The sequence below is a fragment of the Hippopotamus amphibius genome, chromosome 6, assembly GCF_030028045.1.
Source record: "Hippopotamus amphibius kiboko isolate mHipAmp2 chromosome 6, mHipAmp2.hap2, whole genome shotgun sequence".
In the NCBI taxonomy this organism is placed as follows: domain Eukaryota; kingdom Metazoa; phylum Chordata; class Mammalia; order Artiodactyla; family Hippopotamidae; genus Hippopotamus; species Hippopotamus amphibius.
Window position 1 is genome coordinate 68398913 of NC_080191.1, and position 24461 is coordinate 68423373.

Sequence of the window (24461 nt, forward strand, 5' to 3'; positions counted from 1 at the left end):
ATACATTAGCATACTGTGCATAGTAAAAGGACTCCGGAACGTTTGTTATAGTAATCTGAATTTAACTATGTTTTTAAAACATAGTCATACTTTTGCTTAAGCTTTGAAGCATTGTTTGAAAGTTATGAGCCTGAACAGTTGATTGGGGACAGAGAGAGCAACATTTTTTTTTTAATTAATTTTTTTATTGAGATATAGTTGATTTACAATATTATATTCATTTCAGGTGTACAACGCAGTGATTCAAAATTTTTATAGATCGTACACCATTTAAGGTTATAGAATATTGGCTATATTCCCTGCGCTGTGCGATACATCCTTGTAGCTTGCTTATTTTATACATAGTAGTTTGTACCTCTTAACCCCTCACCCCTGTCTTGCTCCTCCCTCCTTCCCTCTCCCCACTGGTAACCACTAGTTTGTTCTCTGTATCTGTGAATGTTTCTTTTTTTGTTATATTCACTAGTTTGTTGTATTTTTTAGATTCCACACATAAGTGATACCATACAGTATTTGTCTTTCTCCGTCTGATTTATTTCACTAAGCATAACACCCTCCACGGCCATCCAAGCAGCAGGGTTTTTGACTTTTGCTCAGGGGAGCTACAAAATCGGAGACCTGAGTGGGCCTAAAACCCATAGTCAGTTTATCCACTCAATTCTGAACCTGATATTAAAGAGCTAAGCTGGAAGCCACTGGAAAGTAGAATAGAAATTTTGAGTTTTGAGGTACTTAGGAGACAGAGACCTACCCTGGGGCCTGGGTGTGTGGGCAAGGGTGGAGTGGCTTAAAACACCAGAGATGAGAATGGAAAGGCCTGAAATGAGTGGTAAATTGACACTTGCCTGCAGCTTTACTTGGGGGCACCAATTAGTCTCCACTAGAAGCTGAGAATCCAGGTATATAGTATCCTTGTTTCATGGGGCTGGAAGCACAGAATTGGAAACTTGAAACATATTAAATACACAGTTGGTCTCTTTCTCTCAAAAGACCAATATTTGACAGATTCTATAGCCATGTATGATGGGAGCTAAACAGAACATATCTGAAAAGTGAAGCCATCACTTGAGGTTGAAGTGACAAAGCCCATTCATTCTCTCAGTTGAGTGCTTGTGGAGTCAGGTCTTTGATTAGAGGCAAATCAGAAATAGATCACATCTTCCCAAACCCCCATGCAGCCCTATCCCTCTCAGTTCCTTATTGAATTAATGTAACTTACCTTCTGTTCTATCTGCCCAGCAGAGCAAGGAGGCATCCTCCCATCACCTGGAACCTCTTATCAATAATCAATTGTATTTTTATATTCCAGCCACAGAAATTGATAATAATTAAAAGTGATAATGATGGAAATAGTATTTGGAATTAATTTGAAATATTGTTAACTCAGCAATTGATAATATTTTAAAAAGCACCAAAAAATCAAACACCTAGGGAGAAATGGAGTGATGCGTGTGTAAAACCTTTGTGCAGAAAAATCACAAAATATTTAGAGAAATTAAAGAAAGTCCAAACAAATAGAAGCACATACCATGTTAATTGATTACCTTGGCTATTCTTGGCCTTACAATCTTGAAGATGAATAAAGCTAGAGGATTTAATTATCGAATGTGTTATAGGCAAGATGTATCACAAGGCTATAGGAATTACAACATCATATTGGTATAAAGATGCACGTATAGACCAATGGAACAGAATAAAAAGTATAGAAACAGATCTGTTGCTCATTTGGTTCAGGACAAAGGTGACATTGCAATTCAGAGAGGACAAGGTGGACTTTTCAGTAAATGATGCTGTTTTAGTTGGGTACCACAGAAAATAATTATGTTAATCTGTAAAACACAAATGTCAGTTCCAGGAACATTGCAGATCTAATTGTGAGAGCGAAAACGACAGAGTTCTTGGGAGAATAGGTGAATCTCTTTATGATCTTGTGCAAAGATTTCTTTAGTAGAACAAAACAAAACAAAAACTCAGAAATGCTAACATTAAAAAAGGCTGATAGAATTGGACTTCATTACAATTAAGAATTTATTGGGAATTCCCTGGTGGTTCAGTGGTTAGGGTTCTGTGCTTTCACTGCTAGTTATCCAAAGGCCTTGATAGGAGAGTACATTGGCACACTTGGAGAAACTTATGGAAATTTATATTCAGAAATGTAGGGTATTGTTACGTATTCTATATTTTCCTCAAAAGGAAAAAACAGACATCCAAATAGAGATGTGGGTAAAAGTCTTGAAAAGGCAGTTCATGAAGGAATATATCCAGATGGCCAATAAACATATGACAGATTACTCAGTTTGTTTAGTCATCAGGATATGCAAATTAAAAACGCAGTGCAATACCATTAAAGACACACCCTTCTGGCTAAAATGAAAAATACCCCTCAAAATCAAGTGTTGCCAAGGAGAGGGAATGATCAATCTCTCATATACTATTGTTGGGAATATAAATTGCTACAACCATTAAAAAAAATCATTTGGCATTATGTGGCTGAATCCTGTGACCCAACAATCCACTCCTGTGGATATACCCAACAGAGATGTACAAACAATAAGTTCAAGCATGTTCATAGAAGCACTGTTTCTAGTAGCCTCACACTGTAAACTACCTACATGCACACCAGCCAAAGACTGAAACATTATAATAGGATATTGCTCAGCAATGAGAAATGAATGACCTACAAATTGAATGGGACAATGTGTATTCACCTCACAGCCAATTTGACTTAAAAAAAGCTGGATTTGAATGAGTACGTACTGTATGATTCCATTTATATAACGTGCAGAGATAGACAAGACTCATCTATGGTGTCAGGAGTCAGGTGAGTGATTGTCATATGGTGGTTAATAAATTGGAAGGGGGCCTGAAGGGTCTGGGATGCTGGTGACAGTTTCTTGTTCTGAGTGCTGGTTATACAGGTTCAATTTTTGAAAGCTGCAGAACACTCATTTTGTGTACTTTTTTGTGTGTATGTTATCCTTGAACAGAAAGGAAAAAAAGAAAAAAAAAAAGTGAAACAACTTAGTTTCTTTGAATTTGTATTGTAGGGGACCTTTGTGTAGACTCAGTCCAGGCTAGGTGTTCTGTGGCCTGGGGGGCGTTTCTTTTGTCCTTCAGCTCTGTCCTGGATGGCTCCCACCAGGCTCCGCTGTCACATGGCTGAGAAGCAGGATCATCCCAAGAGCAGCAGAGCTGCCCTTCCCTAGCCTTCCCAGGAGTAAGAACAATGGTTAAGTGTCCTGGGCTTGAATGGTCTTTCCTGCTGAGATACAGACCACATTCAAAATGCCTTTAGAAGTGAACTGCAAGCTAACAGAGCAGTGGCCCGGCATAGAGTTAGGCCTTCAGGTGCCATCCAGCTGGAGATGAAGATTGTTTTTTAATTGAGTGGAAATTCAGAGAAGCTGCCCCCCCCCCCCCCCCACCGCCAAAAAAAAAAATAGAAATTGATTTTGGCAGGAGAATGACAGGCTTTGAAAGAAACTCGAGATTTTAAGAATCATATTGTCATTCAACTTAGAATACTATATTCAGCACTGCAAAAAAAGAAAGAAATGACCATTTACAAAGTGTGGGTGATTCCCACCTGTTTATAGAGAAGGGAAAATTGGCACTTAATTCTGACATGCTTACACTTTCACTGAAGATTAAATTATGCTAATTATTGAAATAAGTAAGGGTTTGCCTTTCCATCTTGGCGTCTTTGATTTCTCTCTCTCTCCTGCTCTGCTTTCCCACATTCAATTCCAAAGCAGATCCTCCTGGCTTTGTCTACACTTTATGTCCAAAATTGGACCACCATTCCTACCGCTGTTACCCTTGATCCTGGTCCAAACCACTAGTATTTCTCACCTGGGTTTTGGCCATAGCCTCCTAACCACTGTCTCTGCTTCTGTCCTATCTTTGCCGTAGGCAGAGGTGATCCTTTGAAACATGAGTCATATAATATCCCTTCGAGTCTCAAAAGGCCTCAATGGTTTCCAGTCAACTCAGTGGAAAAGTCAAATTTCCAACCAAGGTCTTAACAGGGATTCACGTGATCTCACCACATTCCACACTCCTCTGCCCATCCATCCTTCAGGAAATGCTCCTGGTTGACTTTCATCCAAGTGACTCTGTAAGGTCACCACTCAAATACCATTTTCTCATGAAGGCCTCCCCTGACCAGCTTATTTAATATTGAATCCCATCCTTCCTGCCAAGACTCCCTTTCACCTCTTTTTTCTTTTTCTCCAGAAAGGCAAACACGATCTAACATATTATTTAATTTTCATATTGTTGATGTTTTTTCCTCCATTGGGAGGTTAATTTTGTGAGGGTAGGGATTTTGTCTGCTGAATTCTCAGTACCTGGAAAATGCCTGGCTGGAAGCTTGGTGTTTGATGACAATTTGTTGAAAAATTATTGAGTATCAGCAAGAGAAAGTTTGACAATGTGCTATGAAAATAGTTGTAATATTGAAATGTTTTGAATTTGGTGTTTTTTCTTACTCTTGGTGCCTTATTCAAAAGTTCAAAAAGTAACCCTAGAATATTGTTGTATGACTAAATTCACAAATTTATTCTAAGCTGAAATATTTATTTGTCTTAAGTTTTAGTTTGACATTGTTTCATTTTTTAAATAATTTTTTTCATGATGGTGTACAGAAATTACTCATTTGAATTCTATTAAAATAGGACCAATATAACTATTCTAAAAGCAAAGTGAAATTGAGTATAGTAAACATTAGCCATCTGTAATTTCTGAGAAATGAGTTCTTACGATAATTAATTTTCCTACATAGATGAAAACTATTATGTCAGCAACTTTTAAAACTTCTTAACCTTTTGGATGCCAAAATTTCTAAAATTTTTTCACTTATATTTTTTTCAAGGAAAATATAATGTATATAATTTCATCTTTTAAAAAGAACTTAGTCCAATAGAGAACAGACTGGTGGTTGCCAAGGGGGAGGGGTTGGGGGAGGGATGGAGGGGGAAGTTGGGGTTAGCAGATGCAAACTAGTATATATAGAATAGATAAAAACAAGGTCCTACTGTATAGGGCAGGAAACTATATTCAATACCCTGTAGTAAACCATAATGGAAAAGAATATAAAAAAGAACGTATATATATGTATAACTGAATCACTTTGCTGTACAGCAGAAATTAACACAACATTGTACATCAACTATAGTTCAATTATAAAAATCTTAAAACTGAAAACAAAAACAGTCCAATTCAACTCAGATTGTCATGCTATATTAACATTTACATTTATTGAGGTATTTAGCTATTTACTTCATTGATGTGTTTTTTGTGCTTAATTTTTACGGTTTTAGGCCTTTTAATTTTATTTATTTTTCCAAGTTTTTTTTTAATACATCTTTATTGGAGTATAATTGCTTTACAATGTTGTGTTCATTTCTGCTGAACAATGAAGTGAATCAGCTGTATGTATACATATATCCCCATGTCCCCTCCCTCTTGAGCCTCCCTCCCAACCTCCCTATCTCCCTATCCCATCCCTCTAGGTCTTCACAAAGTGCCTAGCTGATCACTCTGTGCTCTGCAGCTAGGCCTTTTTAAATTCAAATTTTCTTTTATCCTAATTTTTGGCGTCACAGTATCACCAGCTGTGCATGGGATCCAGATGACCAGACTTTGTGACTGGGACATGTACGTTGGCCAGGGAAGGCCTGTAATGTTTTCTCATGAATTGAGAACACATGCTTCACTCCTCAAACCTTGTGATATCTGATATCAATTTGGGCTTTTCAGAACCTTTCTCTTCTCATTTCCTTGTCTGTATTACAGGTGGGTCATGATCATGGAATTTAGAGCCGGAAGAGTTCAGTCTGGGCTTGTTCCCTTTGGCCTCCATGCTGGTCCCAGGAGTGACCTGTGACTTCTGCATCCAACACAGCTCTTAGGCACTGCTTCTGATTAGGGGTTTTCTCAGTTCAAATGCACTATGGTACAAGATACTGTCTCAAAGCTTCCCCTCACCCCCAAGTATAATCTAACTTTTTTGAGTATAATCTCCTTGGGAGATGATTTTTTTGGTTTTTTTTGTTTGTTTTTTGTTTTGCTTTTTAAACAAAGTTAGTACTTAAAAAGAATCTTCTTCTCTACCCCCTGCACTCTTCTCTCCACCTCTCTCTCTTTTGCTTTCCCCCTCCTTTCTCTTTTAAACCTAAATTATGTAGCAAAAGATGCTGATGTGCTCATAGATGCAAATGGTTGTTCTTTGGCTACATATTGAGGCAGTTGTAGTCTCAGAGTATTTGGGGGTTAGGCTATCATAGGGGCAGGGCAGGGCCTCAGTGTTACTACAATGTGGGACAGAAGCTAGACGTAATTCAGCTAGGGCACAAGGGAGGGACCATAGTTAGGAGGGAGTGCTCAGTGTCCCTGGATTTACCATCCTATCCTCTTACCACCGTAGTTGTTTCCAGTCCTGCTTCAAAAGACTTTACTGGGACCCTACATTAACGTAAGGCAGGTTCTAAGGCTGGCAGGAGGGGTGGGTGTGGAGAGGTTTTGGGAGTGGAAGGTCCTTCCATAAAAAAGGAAAAGGATATTGTAGAAATGAAACTGGGAAGGAGTTGAACGTTGGTCATCTGATGCGAGAAATTTGTATAAATAACCAAGTTTGCTTAGTCTTTGTCTTTGCACCTGGTGTTAATTAGTGTAACTTTGTGAATAGTGCAAAGCATGTTTAGAAGACCCATAGTACCACGGAAGATAAACATAAAATGTATGGCTTATATTTTATGACTTTAATTCTTACTTTGTTGTGTTTAAGTTTGTTTTTATCGTCGTAGGGTTGGTTTAGACTACCACAGATTTCATTTTTATTAAGGCTGCTAACACCAGCAATGTACTATTAAGGTCTGTATTCTGCACCGAATGGCTCTAAATTGGGTTTTATGTGAAAGTTGGAGAATTTGCCCTTAGAGAATCCATAATGGTGCAGTACTACCAGTTATATACATCTTTTTAGTTGATTTCTTGGACTTTGAGTAATTCAGTGATGGAATACTAGCTATTTCGCTTGAGACTTTACATTTATGCGGGAGAGGGGAGAATAAGAGAATGAATGAGACATTACCCAAGGGTGGGGGTTGGGGGTGGGAAGGGGTGCTAGTAACTTCCATCACCACTAGAGGCCTCTCTTAAACCAAATTTCATGGTTAATATCACTAGGTTTTCATAGTGAGGCCTGGCTCCGTCATTATAAATTAAGCATATTTTATGTTATAGTTCTGAATAAATAGTATGACAGTGCTTTTATTCTAGAGCCTATGTTATAATGCAACCCAAATGTTTTCTATAAAGTACATATCTCAACAACTGTGACCCATTAAATTGAAGACAAGTTAGGAACCTTTGTCTGCTCTTTCCTTTCACTCTCTAAATAAGCTTTTAGTGAAAACATGTAATCAAAAAATATGGCTGGATGAAAATTATATGTCTCCCCGACAGTGCAAGGATATTTAGGTTTAAAATCATTACTGATTTAACATGCGTTTAATCATTGAGAGCAGTTACTATTTTCCTGTTGGTAGACTATAAAGTTATTTTAAGTTATATACTAAAATAACATATATTTTAGCAAAATTACATGTATTTCTTTTGTGATCATAAGAAGCTTCTAATACCAAAAAACCTGTTAAAGAAATGACTCAAAAATCTTTTTAGACTTAATATTATCTGGGGTAAAATTAAATGCTTTCCTTTAGAAGTAATGAAAATAAGTCTCATTTTTGGTTTGGAATTATTTTGGAGGTAGGTTGACCTTGCTGAGAAAGCAGGCAGGCAAGGCAAGGTCATCCTGTCTGATGCAAATGGTTGTTCTGTTCCAAAACAGAAAGGCTGACAATTTGGAACTTGGTTCCACCTTCCAAGCCATTGTTCCTATTAGATTTTCTTTGTTGTGACCACAACTAGTTAGTTGTTGTATAATACTAAATGGAACAAGTTCTAGGTTGTTGGATGCTATATTTGGGATGTGACTAGTACATTTATTGCCCTGGGTGGTAGCCTTTGGCCAATTCCTCTGAGTTCCATGAGGGCAGGGAGTTTTGTGTATTTTGCTTATTGCTGTATCCCTAAGAGTCTTGAAGAGTGTCCAGTGTATAGAAGATCCACAGTAAATTTTTCTTAAATGATCTTATTGAATTGCAAAAATGACATGTAGTATGTAATAATAATTAGGTTTTTCAGTGAAAGAAGTTAAAGGAGAAACTGGTAATTCCTGTAGGAAAAAAGTACATGGAAAGTATCACTCCTGCTACCTGGCAAATGTTTGGTATGACTTAGGTTTTAGATATGTTTTGAAGAAGATTAAAATTAAAAACTGGACTTTGATCTAATTTTGTGTTATATATTTTATATAACAAGGAACATAGTGCCTGGTAATTAGTAAATAAAAGATGTTAAGAGGACATGTTTTACACGTCTCCTTTAGTATTCATGACAATTCTTCTAATTAGACATTAGGGTCATTATTTTATAGGTGTGGAAACTGAGGTTCAGAAAAGGTAACTTGTTCTCCAACACAGCTGGTGAGGGGCGGAGCTGGGCTCCACCCAGATTGCTGGACTCAGGACCTCCCCACCCCCCCCCTTTTTTTTTAATAGCACGCAGCTTCTCAAGCAGTTTGAGCAGAATTTTATAAATATTTTTTCAAGATGTAATGAAATAACTGTGATTTATGACATAACTTGAAAGAATAAAAGATACTGGCAATAGAAATGTGTTTCCGGAGAGGGGTAGTACTTTTTTGTCCATGTTTATTTCATCTGGGCTTTCTGTCAGAACTCTCTATATTCTAATTTAATCCTTTCTGTTGTCCTTTATGCTAAGAATTATTACTCCCATTTTAGAGATGAGGAAACTGAGCCTCAGAAAGATTAGAAACTCCCCTAAGCCTTTTGGCTAATAAGCGGCAGAACTACAGTTCAATCTCAGTTTTAAATTCTCTCTCTCTCTTTTTTTTAAATTGAAGTGTAGTTGATTTACAATGTTGTGCCAATCTTTGCTGTACAGCAAAGTGACTCAGTTATACACGTATATATTCTTTTTTTTATATTCTTTTCCATTATGGTTTATCACAGGATATTGAATATTGTTCCCTGTGATATACATTAGGACCTTGTTGTTTATCCATTCTATATATAATAGTTTGCATCTACCAACCTCAATCTCCCAGTCCATCCCTCTCCATCCCCCTTTCCCCCTTGGCAACCACAAGTCTGTTCTCTATGTCTGTGAGTCTGTTTCTGTTTTGTAGATAGGTTCATTTGTGTCATATTTTAGATTTCACAAATAGTGATACATATGGTATTTGTCTTTCTCTTTCTGACCTACTTTACGTAGTATGATAATCTCTGGTTGCATCCAGGTTGCTGCAAATGGCATTATTTTGTTCTTTTTTATGTCTGAATAGTATTCCATTATATATATGTGCCACATCTTCTTTATCCATTCATCTGTTGATGGACATTTAGGTTGTTTCCATGTTTTGGCTATTGTGAATAGTGCTGCTATAAACATAGGGGTGCACATATCTTTTAGAATTGTAGTTTTGTTCAGGTATATTCCCAGGAGTGGGATTGCTGGATCATATGGTAACTCTATTTTTAGTTTTCTAAGGAACCTCCGTACTGTTTTCCATAGTGGCTGTACCAACTTACATTCCCTCCAACAGTGTAGGAGGGTTCCCTTTACTCCACAAAACAGGGATTTTTTTTTTTTTGGCCGTGCTGCGTGTCTTGCCGAATCTTAGTTCCCCTTCCAGGGATCCAGGGGTCGAATTTGCACCTTTGGCAGTGAAAGCATGGAGTCCTAACCACTGCACAGCCAGGGAATTCCCACAGGTCTTAAATTCTTGAACCCTGATATTTTTGTAGTAAAACAGTGCCTCCTTTTAGAGTAGTTATTTTGCAATGAACTAACTTTATGCTTTAAAAATTATTGAGTTTTTGCTGATGAAATGCTTCTAAATTTGAGCTTGCAACATCTCAGTAATTTTCACATTCGCCCACCTGTATAACAGTTTAAAAATATATATAACATTCTTACCTACCATATAAACATTGTAAATCACACTATCATATTTTATTTCATTTGGCATTGTTGTTTTTCCTTCCATATGGAACTGGAGAGAGCAAGATTAAACTACATAATTATATTTTTCTGTTTCTAATCCTTTTTGATGTGTCCCCGTATACAGGCATACCTCATTTTATTGTGCTTCCCAGTATAATGTGTTTTTAAAAATTGAAGGTTTGTGGCAACCCTGCATCGAGCAAGTCTGCTGGTGCCGTTTTTCCAACACCCTTTGCTCACTTTGTGTCTCCGTGTCACATTTTGGTAATTCTTGCAGTATTTCAAACTTTTTCATTATTATTACATTTGATGTGGTATTCTGTGACCAGTGATCTTTGATGTCATTACTGTGATTGTTTTGGGACACCAGGACCCGCGCCCACGTAAGCTGGTGAACCTAATCCACAAACGTATGTGTCCTGACTGCTCCTCTGACCAGCTGTTCCTATCTCTCACCCTCTCCTCAGGACTTCCTATTCCCTGAGACACAACAGTATTGAAATTAGGCCAATTAATAACCTTACCATGGCCTCTAAGTGTTCAGGTGAAAGGAAGAGTTGCATATCTCTCACTTTAGAAATGCTAGAAATGATGTAGTTTAGTGAGGAGGGTATGTCCAAAGCTGAGACAGGAAAGCTAGTCCTCCTGTGCCAATCAGGTAGCTGAGTTGTGAATGCAGAGGAGAAGTTCTTTTTTTTCTTTTTTTCCCCTTAGCTGAGAGGCTTGTGGGATCTTAGTTCCCCAACCAGGGATTAAACCCGAGCCCTTGGCAGTGAAAGCACAGAGCCCTAACCACTGGCCAGCCAGGGAATTCCTGCAGAAGAGAAGTTCTTGAAGGATATTAAAAGAGTTACTCCAGTAAACACATGAATGATAAGGAAGCAAAGCAGCCTTATTGCTAATATGGAGAAAGTCTTCGTGGTCTGGATAGAAGATCAAACCAGCCACAATATTCCTTTAAACCAAAGCCTAATCCAGAAAAAGACCCTAATCTCTTCAATTCTGTGGAGGCTGAGAGAGGTGAGGAAGCTACAGAAGAAAAGTTTGAATCTAGCAGATGTTGGTGTGTGAGGTTTTAAAAAAAGCGATTTCTGTAACATCCAAGTAAAGGTAAGGGAGCAAGTGCTGGTGTAGGAGCTACAGCAAGTTTTCCAGCAGATCTAGCTGAGAAAATTCATTAAGGTGGCTACACTAAATGACAGATTTTCAATGTAGACAAAACAGCCTTCTGTTGGAAGAAGATGCCATCTAGGGCTTTCATAGCTAGAGAGGAGAAGCCAACGCCTGGCTTCCAGGTTTCGGAGGAGAAGGACTCTCTTGTTAGGGGCTGATGCAACCTGGTGACTTTAAGCTGAAGCCAGTGCTCACTTACCATTGTGAAAATCCCAGGGCCGTTAAGAATTATGCTAAATCTACTCTGCCTGTGCTCTATAAATGGAACAATAAAGCCTGTATGACAGCGCATCTGTTGACAACATGGTTTACTGAGTTTTTTTAGCCTGCTGTTCAGAAATACTGCTTAAAAAGAAACAAAGAAAAAAAGAAAAAAAAAAAAAAAAGGAAAAGAAAGAAAGAGAAAAAAAAGAAAAAGAGTTCCTTCAAAACATTACTGCTCAGACTTCTTAGGTAGCACAGTGGTTTAGAGTCTGCCTGCCAATGCAGGGGACATGGGTTCAATCCCTGCTCTGGGAAGATTCCACATGCCACAGAGCAACTAAGCCTATGTGCCACAACTATTGAACCTATACTCTAGAGCCCGTGAGCCACAACTATTGAGCCTGTGTGCTGCAACTACTGAAGACCACGCACCTAGAGCCCGTGCTCTGCAACAAGAGAAGCCACCGCAATGAGGAGCCTGCGCACCACAATGAAAAGTAGCCCCCACCACCGCAACTGGAGGAAGCCCATGTGCAGCATCGAAGACCCAATGCAGCCAATAAATAAATAAGTAAATAAATAAATAAATAAAAAATATTACTGCTTATTAACCATGCACCTGGTCACCTAAGAGCTCTGGTGGAGATGTACACCAAGGATAATGATGTATTCACGCCTGCTAATATAACATCCATGCTGCAGCCCATGGATCAAGGAGTAATTTTGACTTTTAAGTCATTAAGAAAATACCGTTCATAAGGCTACAGCTGCCATAGATAGTGATTCCTCTGATGGATCTGGGCAAAGTCAACTGATAACCTTGTGGAAAGATTTCACCATTGTAGATGTCATTAGGAGCATATGTGATTCATGAGAAGAGGTCAAAATAATAACATTAACAGGAGTTTAGAAGAAGTTGATTTCAGCCCTCATGGATGACTTTGAGGGATTCAAGACTTCAGTGGAGGAAGTAATTGCAGATGTGGTGGACTTAGCAGGAGAACTAGAATTCAAAATGGAACCTGAAGATGTGACTGAATTGCTGCAATTTAACAATGAAACTTAAATGCATGAGGAATTGCTCTTATGGATGAGGAAAGAAAGTGGTTACTTGAGATGGAATCTACTCCTGCTGAGGATGCTGTGAAGATTGTTGAAATGACAACAAAAGATTTAGAATATGACATGAACTTACATGATAAAGCAGCAGCAGGGCTTGAGAAGATTGACTCCAATTTTGAGAGACGTTCTATGGGTGGGTAAAATGCTATCAAACAGCATTGCATGCTACAGAGAAACCATTTGTGAAAGGAAAAGTCAATTGATGAGGCAAACTTTATTGTTGTCTTATTTTAAGAAACTGCCGCAACCACCCCATTCTTCAGGAGCCACCACCCTGCTCAGTCAGCAGACATCGACAGCAAGGCAAGACCCTCCACCAGCAAAAAGATTACGACTTGCTGAAGCTCAGATGATGGTTAACATTTTTTTTAGCAATGAAGTCTTTTTAAATTGAGGTCTGTACATTGCTTGTATCAGACATAATGCTATTGCACACTTAGTAAACTACAGTATAGTGTAAGCATAACTTTTATATGCACTGGGAAATCAAAAACTCTCGTGTGAATCTCTTTATTGTGATACTGGCTTTATTGCAGTGATCTGGAACCCAACCCACGATATCTCTGAGGTGTGCCTGCACACTTCAGTTATTTGAGATTCACTCAAGATTTTCATTTTGTTTATCTGCTTTTGCTTTTAGGAACAGCATGGAAAGAAAGAAATTCATCACCTCATTTCCTGGTGAACAAAGGTCATAGGTACATTGTGTTCTGAGTTTAACATTTGAGGTGTAATGTAAGAAATCTACATTTGTTGGCTTTCTGTGTTTCTCTTTGATGGCCGTTTAACTTACTATCCCATTAAGCTGGTACTTAAACTTAGTGAAATTGTAGCATTTATGCTATAATTTGTAAGATTTTCTTGCCTTTTCTAAGCATCCCGGTTTTGCAGTATTTTGCTGTTAAATTTTAAGTTAAAAATTATTGAAACTGTGGTCTACAAAGGTTTTAAAAAATTAGGTTAGGATGTATGCCACCTATGTCTTTAATTTATCAACTCCAGAAAGGAAGCTGCTATAATCAGATGTGGTTAGTCAGCCTTTACAAGCACATATACTTCCTGTCATACGTACACTGCTCTTGATTTTTCTTCCAGGAACTTGGTTTTTCTCTCTGCTTGTTTATATTTTCTTTTATATCTTTAATTAAGCTTTATAGTTTCTTACATAGCTCTTCCACATTTTAAGTTTATTTTTGAGTATTTTATTTTTGTTGATTTTGTGAATAGTATCATGGTTATTACAGTTTTCCCTTTTTTGCCTTCCTTTTTAAAATTTTGAGTGTGGCAGTAGAAGAGATTAAAATAAAGTAATACATTAACATGATAACCAAACATACAGTACAACAGAGCTTGTAATGCAAAACGTTTTCCCCCTGTCCCTGGACCCACTCCCTAAACTCAGCCACTTTTTTTTTTATTATTAACGTATAGTTGATTTACAGTGTTTTGTTAATTTCCACTGTACAGCAAAGTGATTCAGTTATACATGTATATACATTCTTTTTTTTATATTCTTTTCCATTATGGTTATCACAGGATACTGAATATAGTTCCCTGTGCTATACAGTCGGACCTTGTTGTTTATCCATTCTATGTATAAAAGCTTACATCTGCTAACCGTAAACTCCCACTCCATCCCTCCCCTAATCCCCTTTCCCTTGGCAACCACAAGTCTGTTCTCTATGTCCGTGAATCTCTTTCTGTTTCACAGATAGGTTCATTGTGTCATATTTTAGATTCCACATATAAGTGATATCATATGGTATTTGTCTTTGTCTGGCTTACTCTACTTAGTTTGATAATCTCTAGTTGCATCCGTGTTTCTGTAAATGGCATTATTTCATTCTTTTTTATGTAGTATGATTCCATTGTATATATGTACACATCTTTATTCATCTGTTGATGGATGTTCAGGTTGTTTCCATGTTTAGGCCTTTGTGAATAGTGCTGCTATGAACATAGGGGTGCATGTATCTTTTTGAATTAGAGTTTTATTGGGATATATGCCCAGAAGTAGGATTGTCAACACAGCCACTTTTAACCATTTCTCTGTTTTGTTCTGTTGATGGCTACTTCCATATCTCTAAGTAATACATTGTACAGGTATTTCTGCTATAAGACAATTTATTTATTTCTGCAAAGTCCTGGATTCTACATAAATACTCACTAAAAATAACAGGGTTAGTGGAAAAAGTAGGTTGGGCAGACCACTTAAAATCTGTCACTTGGTAACTGGAGCAAGGAAGGGTTAATAACTAGAGTCAGGAAGGATTGAACCTGCTGAGTTACGGAGTTAAGTGCAAAATGTGTTAAAGTTGGGGAGAACTGTGTAACAAACACTTCTAAGACAGAGCAGGTGGGCCAGCCTGAGCCAAGAGGCATCGTGTATGGAACTGTCTTTTTCTGAGGCTCTGAGCTCAGTGGTTATGCTTTGCCTTTTACCATGTTTCTTAGTGACACGGAACATTAATGTGCTGGGGCAAATGGCATGTGTGCCAACATGCCTGGGTCAGTTGCTGCTGCCTGTGGCCCCAAAACATGTTCTACACCTTGTGCTCAAAAAATGGACTCCTCTTGTCCAGTCCCTCATGTTGCTCACTGATGAATTAGGCTTGGTTGACAGAGCCTAGGTCACATCTTTATCTTAGCTGTGATGGAGACTGAAAACTAGCTTCTTCCATTCTACCTCAAGACAGTGGGAGTAATAGTTAGGGAAACCATCAAAAGTGGAGAGCATGTTCAAAAGTTTTGAGTTATCAGGAATAAGGTCCAACACACATCTATGTGCATATGTATATATTGCACATGTATATATCCATGAACTTAGATCTTCGTTCATCAGTTTTAAACATTATTTCTTCCCCACTCTGACACATGAAGATTCATTGTGCTTGCATTACGTCTTAGCTTCACCTCATCATTTCCCCAGTTTTGAGTTATAGTATTTTATTTCTTCTACTATTTGCCTTTTGCTTTTAAATTATTTCTTTAAATCTCTATTTTTGTGTTCTAATAACTCTTCTTATTATCTGTTGACCTTTCAGTATGTAAGAAGGTGACCTCTGTCTCACCTCTCCACATCTTTCTTCCCTTCCAATTCCCACTTTCTATCAGCTATTTATTTTTGTGTTGCCAAGACTGAAAACATTAAATTCTGTTCTGTAACTGCAATTAAATCTGCCAGTCTTTGCTTACACGTTGATTCTAAAAGTTAAAAACCAGTAAATACTCTTAATATTATTATGGTAACATAAATATTTTTCACCACTGATTTGACCAAGGGGATAAGATTCCATTTTTTTACATCAAGCCAAGTGTTCTCTGCCCCTGGGCCCCTCAAAAGAGATGTGCTTGGCATCCAGATCAAATGGTTTGCCTTTTCTTAGAATGCATAAATGATAAAAAATCTTGCCACATTTTAGGTGCTTCATATTTGGGCCATTGGCATTCTTTTAGATCATTTTGGATTTTTTAGAGTTTCGAATTATCTTTCCTTTTCTCCTTGAGAAAGCTTAACCAGCCTTAAACATATCTTGAAGAGCAATACTGTCTGTTGGAATCTACTTTCCTTTCTGCTTCTCCAGGGAGTCCTGTGGTCTCCAGTTCTGGGCTTCACTACCATTCTCTAAATCTGCTGCACAACAGTCTTTAGGGATGTTTCTCCATTTCACTTTTACAGACATCATTTTATGGGTCTTTCCTCTTTCATGGTTTTCTCCCTCATTTTGCTGAAGGAAGTACATAATTACCTTCTTCAAGCAAAAGATGTATGGTTGAGGGAGACTTGTATTTATTTTGCACTCACACTTGATTGGTACTTGGTTGTGCGTAGAATTCTGCGTTCACAATAACTTTCACTTAAGAGGTTGAAGAGGAGGCTTTGTTATATACTTGTATCATATTGGAGTAAAAAAGTTTCATACCTGCCTGATTCTCATTCTTTTATAAGTGATCTCTCAGTGTGCTTTTCTGGAAACTTTTATGATTTTTTTTTTGTCATTTTATATTGAAATGCCATAGGTCTCTGTCTAAATGCGTGTCTGTTTCACTCATCTTATTTTGCCTCTCATGACTTTCTTTTGGGGACTTATTACTTATTTAAAAATAATTATATCCTTTCTCTATTGTATATTTTCTTTTCAAAAAACTCTTACCAGTTGGTGAGGAGACCTTCTAAATTGATTCTCTGTCTCTCATCTTTTCTGTCCTAGTTTTTGTTCCATTGTGTTCTTGCAATATTTGGGACATTTCCTCTATTTTATCTTTTAATTCTAACTTTGCCTATTTTAATTTCTGCAATCAGAATTTTTTTTTCTAATGCTCGGTTCTTTTATTTTTTTTTTAATAAATTTATTTATTTAACTGGCTGTGTTGGGTCTTTTTTTGCTGTGCGCAGGCTTTCTTTTAGTTGCGGTGAGTGGGGGCTACTCTTCATTGTGGTGCACGGGCTTCTTATTGCCATGGCTTCTCTTGTTGCGAAGCATGGGCTCTAGGTGCGTGGGCTTCAGTAGTTGCAGCACATGGGCTCAATAGTTGTGGCTTGTGGGTTCTAGAGTGTTGGCTCAATAGTTGTGGCTCATGGGCTTAGTTGCTCTGCAGCATGTGGGATCTTCCTGGAGCAGGGATCGAACCCGTGTCCCCTGCATTGGCAGGTGGGTTCTTAACCACTGTGCCACCTAGGAAGCCCATGCTCGGTTCTTTTTGAAGCATGCTGTTTGTGTTGTTTTATGCCATATCTTCTTCTCTTGTTCTGGATATACTAATATAATATAAATTACATTTATATGTATTATAAAATAAGAAAAGTTTTTTACAGTTTTGTTCTATACATTATCTCTGTTTCTTCAGTAGTTTTGGTTTTTCTGGTAATACATATTTTTTTCGCCCTGTTGATTGAGAGTGGACTGGTACAGTTTTCCCGTAGGTCTCTTTCCTCAGTAGGTGTCTCCTCTATGGGAAGACAGTAGATTTGTGTACATGGGTAAGACTTTGCTATTTAGAGTGAGTGACTGGGCAGGAGGGGTGCCTCTAGATGTGCAGTAGAGGTAGAATTAACTCTTGGACATCAATCCCCTCATTAGAGGCCTGTCTTTGCAGGCAAGTTGAATGGTTTTGTCAGAGACTAGCTTCTTTGCCAGGATTGTCTCAGGGGTCAGGAAAGCTGTGTTTTATTGGGGATGTGGGGCAATTGGTACAGCTGTTTTATTTAATTCCCCTGTTTTCACTCCCAGTTCTAACACCCACCTTCCACACCTGCTCATGAGCCCATCTGGGGTCTCTGGGGACATTAACTTCCTCTGCCCCGTTCACCCCGCTCCGCACCCCTGTGGGTCTGGGCTTTAGCTTCCTCTGTGCTTAGTCTACACTCCATCCCACATCCATGAGAGACTTGCTTCAGTCTCTTTTGCCTAATAATTGCTGCCCCTCTCCCACTTTGTTGTTTTGGCTGTTGCAGGTTTTTTTTCCCCTTTTGTATTCATTTCCTGCCCTAGGAGAGAAGGAATACAAAAGCATATATTCAGTCAGTCATCTTGAGTTGGAAAGCTTCTCTATGAAGTGTTTTTTTCATTTTTTAACAGGAAGCCTGATGATTTTTGTGTCTTAGTCTGTATATGATTTCACCAAAATCTTATTCATTTCAATACTTTCTTAGTTGATATTGTCTGATTTTCTTGGTTGGTAATCTTATCCTGCAAGTGAGACCAATTTTGTCTCCTCTTTTTTAATCTGTATACTTATTTTTTTCCCTCATTTGGCCAGAACTTCTGAACAATGTGGAATGTCAGCCACGATGGCACACATTCAGGGTGATGTTTTCAAAGCCTGATCTTGAATGGATTGAATTGTTAAGTAGACCATGAAAAGTATCAGCTTCATTATATAGCTTTCTGGCTTATTGAGAAAGGTATCAGAAATCTTCTGCACAGGTAGTGTTTTTGAGTGGATGGATTTGGTACTTACAGCTTGAGTACCTCTTTATTTATTTATTTATTTATTGTTTAGATTTATTTATTTATTTATTTATGGCTGCGTTGGGTCTTTGTTACTGCACGCGGGCTTTCTCTAGTTGTGGTGAGTGGGGGCTACTCTTCATTGGGGTGTGCGGGCTTCTCATTGCAGTGGCTTCTCTTGTTGCCTTAGGTGTGCGGGCTTCAGTAGTTGTGGCTCGTGGCCTCTAGAGCACAGGCTCAGTAGTTGTGGCACACAGGGTTAGTTGCTCTGCAGCATGTGAGATCTTCCTGGGCCAGGGCTCAAACCTGGTGTCCCCTGCATTGGCAGGCAGATTCCTAACCACTGCACCACCAGGGAAGTTCCCTGAGTACCTCTTATACTTCTTTTGCCAATAACCCCAGCTGCAAAATTGGCGGTAAGAAAGAAGGGAAAGTTAGCTTCCTAAAATAATAAATCCTTCCAATAGAGTTTATCAAATTTTAGATGACTGAGGTGGTAAATCATCATTGGGCAGCAAAATGAATATTATTTTCGACAATAAGTCAAGCAAAATAAGTCACTTCACTAGCAGCCATTATGGCTCTTCTACCCTAAAGCCAATAAAGACCTAGTGAAACAACCATAACTGGAGAGATGCCTATGTGTAATCAATATGGCCTCCCTGATTGACAGCTAAACAACGGGTCATTGCAAGGACAAAAAGATCTGGTTTTTGGGTATCTTGTAGAAGAAATTAACCCCTTGATTTATTTTTATTTTTTAAAGATGCCTTAGGAATTGCCTTGTAGGTATTAAAACAGATTCATGATGTGAAAATCCAGAGTGTGGTATTTGGAAATGCTTGGCGGAAGTTGCAGGGAAGCAATTTTATGTCAGAGAGACTGTGCATCAGTTTTATCCATAGAGGGGCTATAAATCATTTGAAACTGTCAAAAAATGAAATGAGTTGCCGCTTGTGGTTGTGAGACCCTCATTATGGGAGAAACTTGATGATCATCTGGCAGAGATGTTAAGAGAAGAACTGGGGAGGGTGGCCTAAACAGCATTCTACATCAAAGGTTATGCGAAATGAAGGAAAACCATCCTTCAATGTTTTGGAATATAATAAATATTACCACAGTATTAAATAATGGAATAAAATAATACAGGTATTATAAAAAGTTATCCATTTACCTTTTATATTTTACACGGGATTTCTCTCTCATATTTCAATACCTTGTGTCCTTAGACTTTTCTCTTGCTAATTTTATCTTCTTTTTACCATACTCAAGTGGTCAATTATTTCTCCAGTTCTGTGAGTGGAACTGAGGTCCACTAGCCAAGTTTTACCGTGATTTTACTATAAACCTCTGGCAGTTGCCTTTTTAACTTTCCACAGCTGCTCTCCTCCCAGCCCTGATCCCCCGTCACCCCCCAGTGTAACTCACTTTGACTTAGACTGGGTCACCTGCAGTATCTCCTGAACTGTTCGTTCCTTCCATTCTCAGTGCCTTACTCAAGCCATGGTGATTCCTCTCTAGGACATAGCGTCCTCTCCCTCCTTTGAAGCCCACCCTTCTTGCCAGGGTAATTTTTCTAAGCTGAAAAACCACATGAATCCCTACTTCTATAGTTCAGTTCTGTCAGCGGTTTGGGGTCGCCCTCCAGACAGCGTATTAGGACATATGGATCCTCCGTTCTCTGCCCCTGGTGCGCTATCTCATATCATCTTCTGCCATCTCCTCCACACACGTGTGATAGCCTAGCTCTACCAAATTGACTGCAGTCCCCGGAAAACATCCTGCTCTTCATTGCCGCTGCTCCTTGACACCTGCATCTCCTTCCCTTGGGTGGATCTGAGGTCTGATGAGCCTTTTAACACTCAGTTTACATGTTTTCTCTTCCAGGAAGCTTTTCTGGACCTATTTTCTCATTGTCTTTTAAGTCTGCATTGACGTCGTTCTCAGTGTTCACGCAGCGCTTTCCTTCCGTCTCTGAGAGCAAGTTTCCCTTGTGTTGTAGTCCTTAATGTCCTCATTGCATTCCCATTAGAGTCTGCCTTTTATCTCTGTATCTTTCACAGCTCCTAGTGTGAGTGGCATCATATAGTAGGTGTGAAATCAAAGCTCGTCTCTTCTCCCATGATATATGAACTCTCCACTTATCCAGAGGTTAGGTTTCTTAGAATCTGTTTTCTATGATGTGGCTAAGAATCTTGAAGTAGGTAGAAAAAGACTTCTAAGTAGCTTATAGTCAGTTGCCATAAAACCTGTGCATAAAAGCACACACATGCTGATTCTATGAGGCCCTTAATCATATCCCTTCAACTTTTATTTTACATAGAATTTTAACAAACTTGTTTACTTAGTGTCATTGCTCACATGAAATTAGATGTAACACATTAGAAGATGTAGAAGCAACACATTCGAAATGGGGAAAGTTATATTGACAAAGGTAAGGATGTTGACAGAACTAAAGCTGACATACTCATAGCCTGAGAACAAGGCATTCTGCGGGAAAAGAAAAAAACATTTAAAAGTACATAGAATATTAAAAAAAAAGGCAGTAATTTGTAGTCATTTAATGTAGAAACAAGGTAGACATCTACCTTGATTGCATGGTATTATAATTGATGTGCCAAATTCTACCCACCATCATGAAGAGATTAATTTCTGTTCTCCATACTGTGTTTGAAATACAATCGTATTGCTTCAAGGTATGAGTGGGGTGAACTCTCAAATATGTTGAATAACTCAGCTCCCTACAGTGCTGGATAAATGAATTCTTGCTGAGTTTCTTTCTAAAAGCTGCAGGGTGACTGGTGCTTTGCTTCTAATCATTAATTTCCCTTTGGTTATATTCACATTACTAATAATGTTATATAGGGATCTTCTGTTAGGGCATTTTTCTATTAATTTCTGGTTTCTCATGTCACACTTGGAAAATAATAAAATGACCCCTTTCTCTTGGCTCTTATTTTCTTTTTCTTTTTAGTTCTTTCAATCATGGAACTACTTATGAACTTTCGATGGCAGAAGCCCCAGTGTGTTATTATTAATTCTGATACTATTTTGTGTTAATTTCCCCCAACATTTTCCAAACTTTGCTTTAACTGGGTTGGTGGGGAGGAAAAAAGAGGGAGATTAAGTCTCCATGTTTGTTAATTGAGATATTGACTTGTGACAGATACCATGTGTCGTAACAGTACTACAAGTCCCTGTGCTGGTTCTTGGGACTGTTAATCTTCTTGGTGTGACTCACTCGAGACATGATTCTTCTGTCTGTCGTTGTGGTTAAATTCCTCCAGGGGAGGCTGGGCTGGTGGTGCCAAAGGGTGGACAGGGGTTGACTAATCTGTTAAGTAGCCTTTTATCTGAGAGTCTAGTTTCTCATTAGTATTTCTGACCAAAAGGGTTGATGGTTGGAAATATGGATTTTTTAGTTTGAATTAGCCTCTCTAGGGATGCGAGGCTTATTTTTGGAGGCTGGCATTTTAAGGAAGCCTGACAACCTCAGTTTCCATGGGACTGAAACATTTTGGCAGCTGAAAAAGCTTTCACAAGTAGGAGTCAGAGGCAGACTTTCCACTGGGAGTGAGACGCGAAACCTGTACCTCTGCTCTGGAGTTACAGCGGTTCCCTTTGGACTTTTTTTTTTTTTTTTAATTTTATTGGAGTATAGTCGATTTACAATGTTGTGTTAGTTTCAGGTGTGCAGCAAAGTGATTCGTTACACATATTCATACATTCATTCTTTTTCAGATTCTTTACCCATGTAGGTTATTACAGAATATTGAGTATAGTTCCCGGTGCTATACAGTAGGTCCTTGTTGGTTATCTCTTTTATATATAGTGGTGTGTGAATGTTAATCCCTTGGGACTTTTATGCGCCTTCCTCCCTAGTGATTCCAAAGACTCTCATGGAGGGCTCTCATCACGCGTATTACAAAGATCTTCACTACTCCATCCCGTATTTACGGGTTTTAATCAGGTCAGCGGAGATCTCCAGCAGGCACAGAACTGTCTAGTGCTTCATCATCACTACAACAAGGGTATTTTCCTCCTCTCTTATACCACCATAAAATTATAAGGCTACTGTATTACCACAATTTTACAACTTGAGAGGCAGAGAGATTGGTTGCTTTGCTTAAGATGCTAGAGAAAAATAGAGAAGTAGCTAAAAGTGGATAGCCCATCTCCCTGTGAAACATAACACCCCGATGATGGTCCTCAAGCTCTGTCTAGACTCTCCCCATAAAATGAGGCAACCAGTTTTCTTGTCATGCCGCTTTGTTTGTTAGAGAGACCTCAATTGAAATTTGGTCTTCTCTAACTTCTACCTATTGATTCTTATTCGTTTCTCTCATAAGACCATGTGTGTACTTACTTCCACACGACTTGTCTTCAAATACTTGGGCAGCTTCCAAGCCTCCTCATAGTCTTCTCATCTCTAGACTAAATATTCTGTCCATGCCTTTCCACTGTTATTTATGCATTCTGGTTTCCAGATTCCTCACGGTACTGACTGCTATTCTCTGCACATGCTCTCAATGTCCTATGACCCTCAACTTCAGATGGCTTAAAAATGATACTTGAGATATGGTCTGTCTAACTGAATGCCTAGAAGGACTTGTTTTCTCCTGAGATCTGACCTCTATCATAACCTAGAGGGAGATTTATGATTTTTATGCTTCTGTTTTGGAATACCTGAAAAGAAGTGAGTACCATGCCACTGGATATATTGAGCAGATGCACGTAATGTCAGGGATGTTACAGATTAAAAACAAATAGAAAGCATGTTGGGAGTGTAGTGTCCTTAGAAAAATAACTTAAAATTTTCTATTTTAGAAAACACCTTTATGAAATACCAACTATAAAATATAGGGCATATTAGGAGATGGTTTGAAGGGTGCTAGTCTACCATCTTCCCAGGCTACAGGCTTCCTGAATAAAGCATCTTTCTTTTTCCACCAAAAAAAAAAAAGGGGACATATTAGAGTGCATGATATTGGGAATAATACTTGGAAGTATTCTGATATAATTATATAATGTAAAATTATATCATTTAGGTGCATTTGTTCTTTGACCAATCACTGAGTCAACTTGGGAGGATATTTGCATCTGTGAAAGACGGCATCTTGTGTCAAAAACTAGTTCACAAAACTTTCATTGACATTGTCTCTTCATGTCAACATATAGTGCTTTAATTTTGTCCACATTTGCCCACGTTGTTTACTTAGTTCTTTACAGAGTCTACATTTAAGGTGATACGAATAGATTGTTACAGTCTTGAAAGAAATCCTTAAACAGCATTGTTATTAGCATTGTTTTGTTTATTACCAACTATTCACCCATCTCTCTTACAGGGATAATGTTAACTGTGCTTCATTAGATGATCTGAACCATTTATCAGTGACATTTTGGTAAACACAATACTATTTACTCAATACTAAAATCAAATTATTGAAATATGTATTGACTTTACTATAAATTTGCGACTGTGTAGCTGATAGATTTTGCCAAATTATGGCAATGAGAGTTCTTGTGGTATCTATTTTAAGATAAGTAATTCTTCAGTGACTGTTAAAAACATTATATTGTAGTGTATAGGGTCTTATTTTTTTTCCCGTGTAATTTTTAAAATGTGTGGCTGTTGTGAGATATTTAGTCCAATAATGTTGCATATAAGGACACTCAATGAGAGGGTTCTTGGGTTACAAGGAAAGGATATTGAAAACCCAAAATCTCTCAAGCAAATTGCGGTCTGTAACAGTTCCGCCCTGGGGAAAGGGAGGCTCCTTGGAACTTCCATGACTATTAATCTTGAGAAAGAACATACATGATCTGGTTGGACCGAAGCCTCTAGCCATCTTATCAAGCCAGGGCTATGAAAGTAGGGTCAATTTGCATCCCTTTTGGGCCCATTAATCAAAATGA

General features: G+C 38.3%; 1 protein-coding gene across 4 annotated transcripts in view; it reads left to right on the forward strand.

The window, feature by feature from the left end:
* Positions 1-24461, forward strand: part of BCKDHB (branched chain keto acid dehydrogenase E1 subunit beta) — a 220359-nt gene that overhangs the window by 85624 nt on the left and 110274 nt on the right. The gene's annotated exons all lie outside the window — the stretch shown is intronic.